This window comes from Oncorhynchus kisutch, linkage group LG10 (assembly GCF_002021735.2).
Source record: "Oncorhynchus kisutch isolate 150728-3 linkage group LG10, Okis_V2, whole genome shotgun sequence".
Classification (NCBI taxonomy): domain Eukaryota; kingdom Metazoa; phylum Chordata; class Actinopteri; order Salmoniformes; family Salmonidae; genus Oncorhynchus; species Oncorhynchus kisutch.
This window is the reverse complement of record NC_034183.2, coordinates 54,000,767-54,017,744: the sequence shown is the minus strand read 5'-3', so window position 1 is coordinate 54,017,744 and position 16,978 is coordinate 54,000,767. Positions and strand designations below refer to the sequence as shown.

The window sequence follows — 16,978 nt, the reverse complement described above, 5'->3', positions numbered from 1 at the left end:
TGTGACTATGCACAGAGCCAGCCATGGTGCCGTGAAAGTTGCGGAGAGAGAGTGGAGGGGGGAGAGAGAGAGTAAGGGAGAGAGAGAGAGATTACACAGACCCACAAAGAATTTGAAAAGAAATCCAATTTTGATCAACTCCTATATTTTCTAGGTGTAATACTAAAGTGTGCCATCACAGCAGCATTTCTTGTGACCTGATGCCACAAGAAAAGGGCAAGCAGCAAAGAAGAAGCACCATTGTAAATACAACCCATATTTATATTTATGAATTTTCCCTTTTGTACTTAAACTATTTTCACATCGTTTACAACACGGTATATAGTCATAATATGACATTTGTAAAGTCTCTATTCCTTTGGAGTGTCATGTTTACTGTTCATTTTCTGTTGTTTATTTCACTTTTTGTTTATTATCTATTTCACTTGCTTTGGCAATGTAAACATAAACTCATCAAAAAAAGTCCCTTTTTCAGGATCCTGTCTTTCAAAGATAATTCGTAAAAATCTTCATTGTAAAGGGTTTAAACACTGTTTCTCATGCTTGTTCAATGAACCGTAAACAATTCATGAACATGCACCTGTGGAACGGTCATTAAGACACAGCTTATAGATGGTAGGCAATTAAGGTCACAGTTTTGAAAACGTAGGACACTAAAGAGGCCTTTCTACTGACTCTGAAAAACACCAAAAGAATGATGCACAGGGTCCCTGCTCATCTGCGTGAACATGCCTTAGGCATGCTGCAAGGAGGCATGAGGACTGCGGATGTGGCCAGGACAATAAATTGCAATGTCTGTACTGTGAGATACCTAAGACAGCGCTACAGGGAGACAGGATGTACAGCAGATAGTCCTTGCAGTGGCAGGCCACGTGTAACAACACCTGCACAGGATCGGTACATCCGAACATCACACCTGCAGGACAGGTACAGGATGACAACAACAACTGCCCGAGTTACACCAGGAACACACAATCCCTCCATCAGTGCTCAGACTGTCCGTAATAGGCTGAGAGAGGCTGAACTCGTGCTTGTAGGTCTGTTGTAAGGAAGGTCCTCACCAGATATTACCGTCAACAACGTTGCCTTTGGGCACAAACCCACCGTCGCTGGACCAGACAGGACTGGCAAAAAGTGCTCTTCACTGACGAGTCACGGTTTTGTCTCACCAGGGGTGATGGTCGGAGTCACATTTATCGTCAAAGGAATGAGCGTTACACTGAGGCCTGTACTCTGGAGCGGGATCGATTTGGAGGTGGAGGGACACATTATTCCATGTCTGTGGAACTTGTTCAGTGTAAGTCTCAGTTGTTGAATCTTATGTTCATAGAAATATTTACACATGTTAAGTTTTCTGAAAATAAACGCAGTTGACAATGAGAGGACGTTTCTTTTTTTGCTGAGTTTGTTTCTCATGCCAATAAAGCCCTTTGAATTGAATTGAGTGGACGAGGAGAAAGAGAGTGGGGGGGAGTGGACGAGGTGAGAAAGACTGTGAGAGAGGGAAAAGAGAGAGAATTGAATTGAGAGAGAGTAGAGAGAGAGAGAGAAAGAGAGAGAGAGAGAGAGAGAGTGTGTGTGTGTGTGAGTGGGGGAGGTAAGGGGTTAACACAGCCAGCCGCAGTGCAGAGGCAGGCAGGGAGGGCAGTGTTGTCGCAGTCCTACTGCTTGTTTGATGTTCATGAAGATTTGCCTAACAGCCTGCCAGCCTGTGTGGTGTGTGCAGTCAGTCCAGGCAGTCAGTCAATAAGAACAGTAAGTCCCTACAGGTGTAGGATATTAATTTGATAACCCTGTTGTTGCAGGACATTTTAATGCAAACGTGTTCAAGGTTTAAAAAGGCTTCTAAAGATTGTAATTCCTACATAAAATTACAGACTTGATTTTCCCTAACTGAAATTTATCAGATCCTACAAAAATGTCCATTATTTATAATCCACACAGTAGTTTACATTTCCTGTTGCTGCAGGATTATTTTCCTGCAGTGAGACACTGGTCAAATTAAGATCCGATATCTGTATACCATTTATCTTTAGGAGTTCCCCCTATTGCTGCTCTTTTGACCCTTTGATCGCTTGGCTACTCAGCTGATGCCACCTGGACTGGTTCAATAACAGGTACCTCATTTTGTTTACCTATCGGCCCCAGCCTCGAACTCAGGTCCTGTATGTACCTAACTGACCCGCTCTGCCCATTCATCTCCATTTACCCATTGTTGTCTTAGCTCTCCTGATCAACACCTGTGATTGCTTCATGACTCTCTGTAGGTCAATATGCCTTGTCTACTGCTGTCTCGGCTAGTTCTTATTGTTTTATTTCACTGTAGAGCCCCCAGTCCCTCTCAACATGCCTTAGATAGCTCTTTTGTCCCACCCCACATACATGCGGAGACCTCACCTGGCTTAACTGGTGCCTCCAGAGACTAAACTTCTCTCATCATCACTCTACGCCTAGGTTTACCTCCACTGTACTCACATCCTACCACACCATTGTCTGTACATTATGCCCTGAATCTATTCTACCACGCCCAGAAATCTGCTCTTTTTATTCTTTATCTCCAACACACTAGACGACCAGTTCTTATAGCCTTTAGCCGTATCCTTATCCTACTCCTCTTCTGTTCCTATGGTGATGTAGAGGTTAACCCCGGCCCTGTAGCCCCCAGTTCCACTCCTATTCCCCAGGTGCTATCATTTGTTGACTTCTGTAACTGTTAAAGCCTTGGTTTCATGCATGTTAACATCAGAAGCCTCCTCCCTAAGCCTTTATAGCCTTTAGCCGTATCCTTATCCTACTCCTCTTCTGTTCCTATGGTGATGTAGAGGTTAACCCCGGCCCTGTAGCCCCCAGTTCCACTCCTATTCCCCAGGTGCTATCATTTGTTGACTTCTGTAACTGTTAAAGCCTTGGTTTCATGCATGTTAACATCAGAAGCCTCCTCCCTAAGTTTGTTTAATTCACTGCCTTAGCACACTACGCCAACCCTAATGTCCTAGCCGTGTCTGAATCCTGGCTTAGGAAGACCACCAAAAATTCTGAAATGTCCATCCCTAACTACAACATTTTCCGCCAAGATAGAACTGCCAAAGGGGGTGGAGTTGCAATCTACTACAGAGATCTGTCATGCTATCCAGGTCTGTGCCCAAACAGTTTGAGCTTCTACTTTTAAAAGTCCACCTTTCCAGAAATAAGTATCTCACTGTTTCCGCTTGTTATAGACCCCCATCAGGCCCCAGCTGTGCCCTGGACACCATATGTGAATTAATTGCCCCCCATTTATCTCCAGAGTTTGTACTGTTAGGTGACCTAAACTGGGATATGCTTAACACCCCGGCCGTCCTACAACCTAAACTAGGTTCCCTCAATCTCACACAAATTATCAAGGAACATACCAGGTACAACCCTAAATCCATAAACACGGGGACCCTCATAGATCCTCAGCACAAAAAATCCCACTGCATTAGCATCGTATAGCCCCCGCGATATGCAACTTTTCAGGGAAGTTAGGAACCAATATACACAGGCAAAGGCTAGCTTTTTCAAACAGACATTTGCATCCTGTAGCACAAACTCCACAAAGGGACACTGTAAAGCCAAATGGAGAATAAGAGGACCTCCTCCCAGCTGCCCACTTCACTGAGGCTAGGAAACACTGTCACCACCGATAAATCTACAATTATTGAGAATTTAAACTTCAATAAGCATTTTTCTACGGCTGGCCAAGCTTTCCACCTGGCTACCCCTACCCCGATCAACAGCCCTCCACTCCCCACAGCAACTCGCCCAAGCCTCCCTAATTTCTCCTTCACCCAAATCCAGATAGCTGATGTTCTGAAAGAGCTGCAAAATCTGGACCCCTACAAATCAGCTGGGCTAGACAATCTGGACCCTCTCTTTCTAAAATTATCTGCCGGAATTGTTGGAACCCTTATTACTAGCCTTTTCAACCTCTCTTTCTTATCATCTGAGATCCCTAAAGATTGGAAAGCTGCCGTGGTCATCCACCTCTTCAAAGGGGGAGACACTCTAGACCCAAACTGTTAAAGACCTATATCTATCCTGGCCTGCCTTTCTAAAGTCTTCTAAAGCCAAGTTAACAAACAGATCCCCGACCATTTTGAATCCCACCGTACCTTCTCCGCTATGCAATCTGGATTCCGAGCTGGTCATGGGTGCACCTCAGCCACGTGAAAGTCCTAAACGATATCATAACCGCCATCGATAAAATACAATACTGTGCAGCCATCTTCATCGTCCTGGCCAAGGCTTATGACTCTGTCAATCACTGCATTCTTATCGACAGACTCAACAGCCTTGGTTTCTCAAATGACTGTCTCGCCTGGTTCACCAACTACTTCTCAGATAGAGTTCAGTGTGTCAAATCGGAGGGCCTGTTGACTGGACCTCTGGCAGTCTCTATGGGGGTGCCACAGGGTTCAATTCTTGGGCCGACTCTTTTCTCTGTATACATCAATGATGTCACTCTTGCTGCTGGCGATTCTCTGAACCACCTCTATGCAGATGACACCATTCTGTATACTTCTGGCCCTTTTGTGGACACTGTGTTAACAAACCTCCAGATGTGCTTCAATGCCATACAACACTCCTTCCGTGGCCTCCAACGGCTCTTAAATGCAAGTAAAATAAAATGCATGCTCTTCAACCGATCGCTGACCGCACCCGCACGCCCGTCTAGCATCACTCCTCTGGACGGTTCTGACTTAGAATATGTGGACCACAACAAATACCTAGGTGTCTGGTTAGACTGTAAACTCTCCTTCCAGAGTCCAAAATCTAGAATCGGCTTCCTATTTCGCAACAAAGCATCCTTCACTCATGCTGCCGAACATACCCTCGTAAAACTGACTATCCTACCGATCCTTGACTTCGGCGATGTCATTTACAAAATAGCGTCCAACACTCTAATCGGCAAATTGGATGTTGTCTATCACGGTGCCATTCGTTTTCTCACCAAAGCCCCATATACTACCTACCACCTGTATGCTCTCATTGGCTGGCCCTCGCTTCATATTCGTCGCCAAACCCACCGGCACCAGGTCATCTATAAGTCTTTGCTAGGGAAAGCCCCGCCTTATCTCAGCTCACTGGTCAGCATACCAGAACCCACCTGCAGCCAGCAGGTATATTTCATTGGTCATCCCCCAAGGCCGCCTTTCCTTCCAGTTCTCTGCTGCCAATGACTGGAACGAATTACAAAAATCACTAAAGCTGGAGTCTTATATCTCCCTCACTAACTTTAAGCATCAGCTGTCAGAGCAGCTTACCTATCATTGCACCTGTACACAGCCCATCTGTAAATAGCCCACCCAACTACCTCATCCCCATATTGTTATTTATGTTTTTGCTTCTTTGCACCCCAGTATCTCTACTTCCACATTCATCTTCTGCACATCTATTTATTGCCTTACCTCCCTAATCTTACTACATTTGCACACATTATATAGATCTTTCTATTGTGTTATTGACTGTACGTTTGTTTATCCCATGTGTAACTCTGTGTTGTTTGTGTCGCACTGCTTTGCTTCATCTTGGCCAGGTCGCATTTGTAAATGAGAACTTGTTCTCAACTGGTCTACCTGGTTAAATAAAGGTGAAATAAAAAATAAAAAGTATCTCTCTATACCTGGCCTTTGTACAGTGCTGAGTTGTCACAGGCATTTCCTCTGTCTCTGTATAACCTGAAATGTCAGTGTCATGCATCTGACTTAAAGGTAATGCTGCAATCAGTTTGCATATTAAATATGCTAATGGGGAAGTTGTCATTTGGATTTTTTGCACTGTAGTAAAGTTGATTTAGGTTGGAGAACCTGGATATTTGAGGTAAATCATTGATGTGTCTTCTGCTTTCTGTAGTAGAGTAAATGTGCTTCTATTTGCAGTCACATGACTCACTTGAATTTATAATGTTCTTTGTCAACATATGTTATAATGACAAGTCCACCATGGGTTGATTTGTGTGTTTTTTAGTTGGGTGGTAGGTGCCATCACGATCTAACAAGCTGTGAGTTTCACATGGTTGGTGGTGCGGCAGTTTGCCATATATGTACCTAACAGGAAGTACTTGTGTAAGTGAAATGCTGTTTCTCCTAAGAGGAAAGAGTGGGTGACATAGACTTCTTGTAAAAAGAGCCCCAACACTTTCATTCTATACAATGTGTAACATGAATTGAGATATTAATAGATTTACTGGAGATCTTGTTCGACATCTTGGAGTTGCAATTTGGAGATGCACAAGGGCACACACACACACATGCACAAAGACACACACACACACACACTCTTAATTGTAGCCTAGACTTACTCTCTATCTGTTAATAATCCTATCACTATAAGGTTGTAGACAGACACAGTAACACACTGCTGTAGACTAGAGGATAATAGGTTCTATCACCTGTGGTGGTAGAGGACCATACATAACGAATCACAGGGACATAGTGGTTCCAGTGTAGTCACTGAGACTGAGTTCGGGAGAGTGATGGTTGTGTGCTTTCCTCTCCTTTTCTTACTGACAGGATTCAAGACACACAGTGTCTGCCATCAAAGAAAAGGAAAAGTGTGTAATCTCATTGTATGTCAAATACCGATGATGTTTTCTGCCTTTAGCAGACTCCCTGATGGTCACTTGTTCTCAGTGAGACTTTCCCCCCCCTCTTCTCCCCAGAGGCACTTTGACCCATCTGAGATGTAGCGGTTTCTTTATTTTCTGTATTCCATATTTTTTTAAAGCTCAGTCTGGCTGGCTGACTGGCTGTTAGCATTTAAAAATAGCAGCAGGAATTACCAGGTGCTGGTTTATCAGTGAAATGCTGTAGATTTAGAGTCAAAACAAGAGAGAGAGGATATGCTTTGTTGTGCAGCAACTGGACCATCAGCCACCATGTCTTTTAGTTTACTATCTCAGAGTTCTATTTAGTTATGAATGGAGATGATTCTCTGTGTGAGTGGGGGGGTCACTCAGCAAATTTACAGTAAATAGGGCCAGTATTGTAACACCTTGTCTCTGCATCTGTTTCGTAAAGTAGTAAAGTAAGGGACAGATGTCTCCGTTCTCATTCTCTGTTGGCTTTGAACAGGAAATAGTTTTTTTTTCTAATCCAGCTGCCTTGACTTCCTAATTTACTGTGAATTGATTTCCTCTGTAGCAATCACTGGGAGGACAGCTTGGAATATCACAAACAGAAAGGACATGATCTCCTCGTATAGGAACTGGAAGCCAAAGAGCTGTGAGACAGACATGGACCTGGGGGCACTTCCCTCCCCCTCCATGTCTCCTAGGTGCTTCTATCCAAAGTATTTCTCAGGTACAAATGTCTGGTTCCTGGACATGTTTTACACAATTAACAGTATGAAAGTAAACTCTCTATGTGTCTACTCTCAGCTCTACCATACAGTACACTGACATTCCAACACACAAACCCAACCAAGGCTGGCGGGACTCTTAGTTGTGAAGGACCACATCCAGCTGGGTGGAGGCCCTTCTTTGGACACTGTGTTAACAAACCTCCAAACGAGCTTCAATGCCATACAACACTCCTTTGTTGCCTCCAACTGCTCTTAAATGCTAGTAAAACGAAATGGATGCTCTTCAACCGATCGCTGCCCGCCTGACTTGCATCACTACTCTGGACGGTTCTGAATATGTGGACAACAATAAACTGTAAACTCTCCTTCTCCAATCAAACGTTAAATCTAGAATCGGCTTCCTATTTCGCAACAAAGCCTCCTTCACTCATGCTGCCAAGCATACCCTCGTAAAATCCTACCGATCCTTGACTTTGGCGATGTAATTTACAAAATAGCCTCCAACCCTCTACTCAGCAAATTGGATGCAGTCTGTCACAGTGCCATGTTTTGTCACCAAAGCCCCATATACTACCCACCACTGCGACCTGTACGCTCTCGTTGGCTGGCCCTCGCTTCATATTCATCGCCAAACCCACCGGCTCCAGGTCATCTATAAGTCTTTGCTAGGTAAATCTCCGCCTTATCTCAGCTCACTGGTCACCATAGCAACACCCACCCGTAGCACGCGCTCCAGCAGGTATATTTCACTGGTCATCCCCAAAGCCAACACCTCCTTTGGCTGCCTTTCCTTCCAGTTCTCTGCTGCCAATGACTGAAACAAATTACAAAAATCACTGAAGTTGGGAGACTTATATCTCCCTCAATAACTTTAAGCGTCAGCTGTCAGAGCAGCTTACCGATCGCTGCAGCTGTACACAGTCTATCTGTAAATAGCCCATCCAACCAACTACCTACCTCATCCCCGTATTTGTGTTTGTTTTTCTGCTCTTTTGCACACCAGTATTTCTACTTGAATCTACTTGATCCTCATCTGCACATATACAGTGTGCAAAAAAGTATTTAGTCAGCCACCAAATGTGCAAGTTCTCCAACTTAAAAAGATGAGAGAGGCCTGTAATTTTCATCATAGGTACACTTCAACTATGACAGACAAAATGAGAAAAAACATTTCCAGAAAATCACATTGTAGGATTTTTAATGAATTGATTATTTTCAGGATTTTTTTTCTCATTTTGTCTGTCATAGTTTAAGTGTACCTATGATGAAAATTACAGGCCTCTCTCGTCTTTTTAAGTGGGAGAACTTGCACAATTGGTGGCTGACTAAATACTTTTTTGCCCCACTGTATCACTCCAGTGTAAATTGCTACATTGTAATTACTTCACCACTATTGGCCTATTTATTGCCTTACCTCCTTACTTCATTTGCACACAATGTATACAGATTTTTCTATTGTATTATTCACTGTATGTTTTTTTTATCCCATGTGTAACTCTGTGTTGTTGTTTTTTTCTCACTGCTTTGCTTTATCTTGGCCAGGTCGCAGTTGTAAATGAGAACTTGTTCTCAACTGGCCTACCTGGTTATATAAAGGTGAAATAAAAAAATTATTACAAAAAATCTTATTGCGTTTTCCTGTAAATGCAATTGGTCTTTGCTTGTCTCTGTAAATATTTGTGTATTTTTTTCTCAGACCACTTCCATTTCTTCTGCGGTCTGTGTATAATAAATCTAGTCAGAATGGCACTGGGCTGAGTGTCTGTGCGTGAGAATGATTTGGGTGAAGTAGCCGATGTCTTTTTCATCTTTAGGAGTAATAAAGATGAAACATGAGGGTTGCGGTCTGGACGGTCTGGCGGTCTTTGAAGGGAAGGCCAAGGTAAAGATGAGACAACTGAGGCTTGTACTTGACTAAAGCATAGGGCTGCTACTGCGTGTGTTTGTGTGCGTACGTGTGGATTGTGGAAGTGTGTGTGTGTGGCCCTGTGTCTGTGCTGCAGATAAACATCTGGGTTGGTCAGCCTTTGCTAACTGGACACATTGTCTGATATCAGTAATATCTCTCAATGTGTCTATTCTGTCAGACAGTAATGTATTTTCTTGACTAACAGAGGATAATATTGTACTGTTTGAGATTAGATGGAGGTCTTTTCGGGGCCATTAAGTGAGTTCACCTTGGTTGACCTATGATGCATCGTCATCACGCTATATTTCACCTCCATAACCAGTGCTTCCTATTGTCGGAGTCCTGCAGTCAAATTACCAAATCACCCTCTAGTGGCCACATGGTTGGAATGTTGTTTGTATTTTTCATAATTTCATCATTAATAAACATTATTGGGGGAAAGAATTGGGTGTTTCTATGTCAAACTGTTTTGTTATATTTCAGTCTTCTGTGATGCTGCATATAAAGTGTATTATTGGGACGCAAACTCAATATTTAATACATTTCAACTCTTTATCTGACATGGTACAGGTGTCTTCTTTGTTTAAGCCCAAAACCATGTGTGTGAGGTGTATACTTCTATTTCAAAGTAGATTTGTTTAAGACTACCAAGAAACTCTGTGACCCTGATTTAGCCCACTGCAGTAAAAGGCTAATAGTTGCTCTTGATCAACGTGGTCTCAGGACAATTCGTATGATTTTGTATGTAAATCTGTGACACTCCATTTACTATATGTTACTTTATGTTAGGTTATATTATGAATGGAATAGCTGTCATACAATATCATGCGAATTAGTGGACATATAGTATCATACGTCTTACCTGGTCGTATAATACCATACAAATTGGATGACACAACTTATTATACATCTTCGAGGATGTATAGTATAATACATCTTTCTCTGAGACCAGGTGGCTTGTTGCACCATAACAACATGAACTTGATGGAAAGACCTCCAGTCTTGTACATATTTGAGCATTATTAACTTATGGCTCCTGGACTGGTTAATTGAACCTAAAGAATGTGAAGGTACAGTCACTGTACATTTGACATCCTTAATATGTAATGTTTTGAGCTCGTATATGATAAGCGTCTTATATACTGTATGTGTGTGTTGAACAGACCAACGACGTAGGTTCCCTTGGTGTCACTTCTGTCTTACCCCCGACTGACACATGGGTCATGTGTCACAGGTGAAGAACCAGGATGTAGCTTGTTTCACGCCACATTGACCATTTGGCTGATGTATTGCCCTTTCTGTCCTTCGCTCTCTTTTTCTCTCTCCTCCTCCATTCTATCCAGTTAAATTGGAGTCATGAGACAGTCTGCCAGGGTAGTGTTGTGGTCAGGAGAAAGGAAAGGTACTTAGGTGGTGGACTGACAGGTGGTGGACTGACACAGTGCGGCTGCAGTACGTGCACAACAGAGCACAGCAGGCCTGAGTCAGCGCAGCGAGCCTGAAATAGGTTACGGGGCAGTGTAGGTTATGGTGGTCACATGTCTGTTTGTCTGTATTTATGCAGCCTTCCTCCAACACCACGTCCGCCAGGCACTAAACACAGGACCTTGACTGATTCTAGATGAGTTTGGGATGTTGTTGGACTCAGTTGTTGTGTGTCTGTTTGGGGGAGATGGGGGCAGTGGGAGGACGACTGGTGAAATCATCAGGCTGCCATTTGTAGGGAGAGAGAGGAGGAGTTAGAAGCAGAAACAAGGAGGGAGACTTGAGGGAGAGTGTGAGACGGTGGAAGGAGATCCAGACAGAAATCAAGATGATAATAATGTTTTGGTTGGAGCCTCTGGACAGCAACAGCATGTGGTGTCCTGATGTTCTGCTTGTTCCTGGTCCAACCAGAGGAAAGAGTTGTCTCCCTAATCAATCATGGTCTGACCCTCTGCTCCTCTTCTCCTATCCCTAATGCCTCAGCAGGCTCCTCCTAACCCATACCCCTCAGCAGGCTCCTCCTAACCCTATTGCCTCAGCAGGCTCCTCCTAACCCATACCCCTCAGCAGGCTCCTCCTAACCCTATCGCCTCAGCAGGCTCCTCCTAACCCATACCCCTCAGCAGGCTCCTCCTAACCCATACCCCTCAGCAGGCTCCTCCTAACCCTATCGCCTCAGCAGGCTCCTCCTAACCCATACCCCTCAGCAGGCTCCTCCTAACCCATACCCCTCAGCAGGCTCCTCCTAACCCTATCGCCTCAGCAGGCTCCTCCTAACCCATACCCCTCAGCAGGCTCTTCCTAACCCTATCGCCTCAGCAGGCTTCTCCTAACCCATACCCCTCAGCAGGCTCTTCCTAACCCTATCGCCTCAGCAGGCTCCTCCTAACCCTATCGCCTCAGCAGGCGATATTCTCATGAGCATGGCCTTATTTCTATCACAGCATATTGGATGACTGTCATGTATATTCCATTCACCCAGTTCAATGTAACAGCGATAGGTTTAGTCTACTACATGATACTTGAATTTTCCCTATACCCGTCATGAAGGTTGCCACAACCTAGCCTATGAATGAAAGTTTACAACGTAGGTGCACACAGGTCGAGAGAAAATGTTGAGGTGACACACAGTGACACATGGACAGACAGCGACACATTCGATACAGCCTTGCACACTCTTGCCTGCATCTAGCTGATAGGGTGTAATCATTAGTCCAAAAGTTGCAAATGAGAATTTTTATTGAACAAATTCTGGTATGTTTATATCCGTTTCCGTTTAAGAAACGTTTTTCAACAGAATCGGCGAAATGAGTACACCCCTGATCATGCGTAACACGGTTCACATTCACTGATCAAGTGGCGCTCCCAAGTGGCGCAGTCCTCTTAGACACTGCATCTCAGTGCAAGAGGCCTCACCGCAGTACCTGGTTCGAATCCAGGCTGCATCATATCCGGTTGTGATTGGGAGTCCTATAGGGGGGGTGTACAATTGGCCCAACGTCGTCCGGGTTTGGCCGGGGTAGCCGTCATTGTAAATAATAATTTGTTCTTAACTGACTTGTCTAGTTAAATAGGAAAGAGTTGTTTTGGGGTTCAATAAAAAAAGAACAGCCATGTTGTATTCCTTCTCGCATCTATGCTTGTGGATGTCAATGCACAATGCACAACGCATCAGCTATATGTGGCCAGGCCAAGAAATCTTTCTATATCATAACTTCTACACACAGACTACATCGTTGTCACCATATTAGCTCAAGTAACATAACTAATGCGTTAGTAACCTTGCTACAATCATGCAGTAATGTTACAGTGTACAGTCAGCAAGCAATTACACCGGTGGGCCCCAGTGGCAATAAATTAGTAAAACCAAAAGCTTACCTTGACTTGGAAGAGTTCCAGTGTTGGATAGTCATAGCTAACAGCTAGCTAGCATCCCTCTGTTTCAGTAGGCTAAACTAGCTAGCTAGTTAGCTAGTTTAGTGAAACTGAAAGTGGAAGAAATGATGAAATCTCACTCTCTCTCTTGCTTCTCCTAAATTTTGGAAGAAATGAAGTTGTTCAAAACTGTTCAACTATTGTCTGTCTCTCTCTCTTTGATTCAACCACTCTCCACATTTTATGCCCTGCAGTGCTAGCTAGCTGTATATTGTGCTTTCAGTACTAGATCAATTTTCTGATCCTTTGATTGGGTCGACAACATGTCAGTTCATGCTGAAAGAGCTGTGATAGGTTGGAGGACGCCCTCCGGAAGTTGTCATAATTACTGTGTAAATCTATGGAAGGGGGTGAAAGCCATGTGCCTCCTAGGTTCTGTATTGAAGCCAATGTACCCAGAGGAGGACGGAAGCTAGCTGTCCTCCGGCTACACTGTGGTGCTACCCTACAAGAATGCTGTTGAGGCTACTGTAGACCTTCATTGCAGAATAGTATGTTTTAATCAGTTATTTGGTGACGTTATTGTTTTTAGTATAGTTGTATCTAAAAAGGATAACTTTAAAAAAAAATGTTTCACCATTTTCTTAAAAAATATTTTTTCACAAGCTCCCATCCTCCTTTAAAAATTCATAATGAAGTTAATATGTATGCTATCCACTATGATTTTTGAAATGACATTGGGGTTAAAATAAGAGGCTTTGAAAGAGCATAGAGGTGCTAAGGTTTGCGGGAGCTCTCCACCAGTGAACAGCATCATGAAATGCTTTGGTGATCAGATTTTGTCAATGTTGTGGTCCTTTTGAAAAAAAGACGACTTCCTCAGTAGCAAGCAAGGTTATACTCACTTCCTCTTTCTCTTTCTCTCTCCCTCTCTCTCAGGTTTGGGGTGCTCCTCTTCATAATATCCTGCTATTACATGGTAGCAAAGACCTAAAGACGAGGTAAGCAGTGTGACCTTCTCCTTTCAGTTTTTTACACTGTGTAGATCTCTCATTGGGTCAACGGTCAATGGGCACTGTATCTGCGATCCGGGGTTGTGTGTCAGTTAATGTCGTTATAAGTGGGTGGCTCACAAAAGAGTCTCAAGATTCACTTCAATGATAAAGTGTGAATGCTGAAGAAGAAAAAAGCAAAAGGGAGCAACTTTCACTTCTCCTCAGATCTCTTTGTGCCGCTGTGTTTGGCAGTTGTGGTAAGTACTACACCGAGGGGAATTATCTTAACCCTCTGGTGGAGTTGACAACTAAGGTGCTAATGGTGGGAACCCAGGCGCCTGGTAAGGTCACAGAGGCCGATGAATTCTGTCAGTCTGTCTGTCTGTCAGTAACCCACCGCTAGACAGAGTTTGCTTACTGGCAACTCCCAGCAACCACAGACACAGATACAGAGCAGCTCCTATGATGATTGGTGTGTGTGTGTGTGTGTGTGTGTGTGTGTGTGTGTGTGTGTGTGTGTGTGTGTGTGTGTGTGTGTGTGTGTGTGTGTGTGTGTGTGTGTGTGTGTACAGTAGTGTGTCATTGTGTGGTTTATGTGTCAGGGTGTATGGTTGCGGGCATGGGGTGGTACAGACTGGCAGTCCTACACTAGTATAGAGCAGGTCAGGATAGACTGGTACAGCACTGTAGAACATTCTCACAGCTCTTCCTGTATGGTTCCTCTTCGTAGTCTGCTCATAGCCACCTGCTGATGACTGACGGAGATGACTGACGGAGGTCATTCTGTTACATTTAAATCCACCTCCTAGCTTATACCACTCCAGCTCAGAACGCATTTAAACCATCTGTCATGCTCTCACAATCGTTTTTTCTTTGTTTAGCAACCTTACAGGTGTAGGATCTTAATTTGACCTTTATTGTTGCAGCAAAATAGTCCTGCAGCAACAGGATATAAAGGATATAAAGTCCATAATGTTGCTTGATCGGTGGTTAGGCTATCAGCTGGCCAAAAGTAGGTTGCATGAAAAGTGCAATACTGTTAATATAACCGTTTATAATCGTAAAACACAAAGCTCATCTGCATTTCCACATTTCCAACAAAGGAGTGATCACATTTAGATCCTGCATCTTTACCACAACATACCGATTTAATACTTAGACACTGAAAGCAGTTAAAAAGCTTGTCGTTGTAGTGAATGGTGGGTGATGTATCCGTAAGTGGATTGGGGGATGGATGAGTGAAAAAGGTTAAAGTTTGAAGTTGAGAGGAGGGCATGCCAGGGCATGGCAGCCAATGGGATGTGGATTTTAAGTGTGAGCGTAAACTGATTATATTAGCGTCATGCCCAGAGGCACACACCAGGTCACAGAGTCACTGTGTTCTGTCCACCTCTCTCTCTCTCTCTCTCTTTCTTTCTCTCTCTCTCTCTATCTCTCCCTCTCTCTTTCTCTCTCTCTCTCTCTCTCTCTCAATTCAATTCAATTCAATTCAAGGGCTTTATTGGCATGGGAAACATGTGTTAACATTGCCAAAGCAAGTGAGGTAGACAACATACAAAGTGAATATATAAAGTGAAAAACAACAAAAATGAACAGTAAACATTACACATACAGAAGTTTCAAAACATTAAAGACATTACAAATGTCATATTATATATATATACAGTGTTCTAACAATGTACAAATGGCTAAAGGACACAAGATAAAATAAATAAGCATAAATATGGGTTGTATTTACAATGGTGTTTGTTCTTCACTGGTTGCCCTTTTCTCGTGGCAACAGGTCACAAATCTTGCTGCTGTGATGGCACACTGTGCAATTTCACCCAGTAGATATGGGAGTTTTTCAAAATTGGATTTGTTTTTCGAATTCTTTGTGGATCTGTGTAATCTGAGGGAAATATGTCTCTCTAATATGGTCATACATTGGGCAGGAGGTTAGGAAGTGCAGCTCAGTTTCCACCTCATTTTGTGGGCAGTGAGCACATAGCCTGTCTTCTCTTGAGAGCCAAGTCTGCCTACGGCGGCCTTTCTCAATAGCAAGGCTATGCTCACTGAGTCTGTACATAGTCAAGGCTTTCCTTAATTTTGGGTCAGTCACAGTGGTCAGGTATTGTGCCGCTGTGTACTCTCTGTGTAGGGCCAAATAGCATTCTAGTTTGCTCTGTTTTTTTGTTAATTCTTTCCAATGTGTTAAGTAGTTATCTTTTTGTTTTCTCATGATTTGGTTGGGTCTAATTGTGCTGCTGTCCTGGGGCTCTCAGCTTGCTTAGGGGACTCTTCTCCAGGTTCATCTCTCTGTAGGTGATGGCTTTGTTATGGAAGGTTTGTGAATCGCTTCCTTTTAGGTGGTTGTAGAATTTAACAGCTCTTTTCTGGATTTTGATAATTAGTGGGTATCGGCCTAATTCTGCTCTGCATGCATTATTTGGTGTTCTACGTTGTACACGGAGGATATTTTTGCAGAATTCTGCGTGCAGAGTCTCAATTTGGTGTTTGTCCCATTTTGTGAAGTCTTGGTTGGTGAGCGGACCCCAGACCTCACAACCATAAAGGGCAATGGGCTCTATGACTGATTCAAGTATTTTTAGCCAGATCCTAGTTGGTATGTTGAAATTTATGTTTCTTTTGATGGCATAGAATGCCCTTCTTGCCTTGTCTCTCAGATCGTTCACAGCTTTGTGGAAGTTACCTGTGGTGCTGATGTTTAGGCCAAGGTATGTATAGTTTTTTGTGTGCTCTAGGGCAACAGTGTCTAGATGGAATTTGTATTTGTGGTCCTGGTGACTGGACCTTTTTTGGAACACCATTATTTTGGTCTTACTGAGATTTACTGTCAGGGCCCAGGTCTGACAGAATCTGTGCATAAGATCTAGGTGCTGCTGTAGGCCCTCCTTGGTTGGTGACAGAAGCACCAGATCATCAGCAAACAGCAGACATTTGACTTCGGATTCTAGCAGGGGGAGGCCGGGTGCTGCAGACTTTTCTAGTGCCCTCGCCAATTCATTGATATATATGTTGAAGAGGGTGGGGCTTAAGCTGCATCCCTGTCTAACCCCACGACCCTGTGTGAAGAAATGTGTGTGTTTTTTGCCAATTTTAACCGCACACTTGTTGTTTGTGTACATGGATTTTATAATGTCGTATGTTTTACCCCCAACACCACTTTCCATCAGTTTGTATAGCAGACCCTCATGCCAGATTGAGTCGAAGGCTTTTTTGAAATCAACAAAGCATGAGAAGACTTTGCCTTTGTTTTGTTTTGTTTGATTGTCAATTAGGGTGTGCAGGGTGAATACATGGTCTGTTGTACGGTAATTTGGTAAAAAGCCAATTTGACATTTGCTCAGTACATTGTTTTCATTGAGGAAATGTACGAGTCTGCTGTTAA

General features: G+C 43.4%; 1 protein-coding gene across 2 annotated transcripts in view; it reads left to right on the top strand.

Annotated features, from left to right (window-relative positions):
- Positions 1-16,978, top strand: part of LOC109897291 (signal transducer and activator of transcription 5B) — a 96,913-nt gene that overhangs the window by 49,297 nt on the left and 30,638 nt on the right. For both annotated transcript variants that reach the window (XM_031834015.1, XM_031834016.1), the window contains exon 2: positions 13,532-13,593. The gene's annotated coding sequence lies outside the window, so the exon portion shown is untranslated. The remainder of the gene's footprint in view (positions 1-13,531; positions 13,594-16,978) is intronic.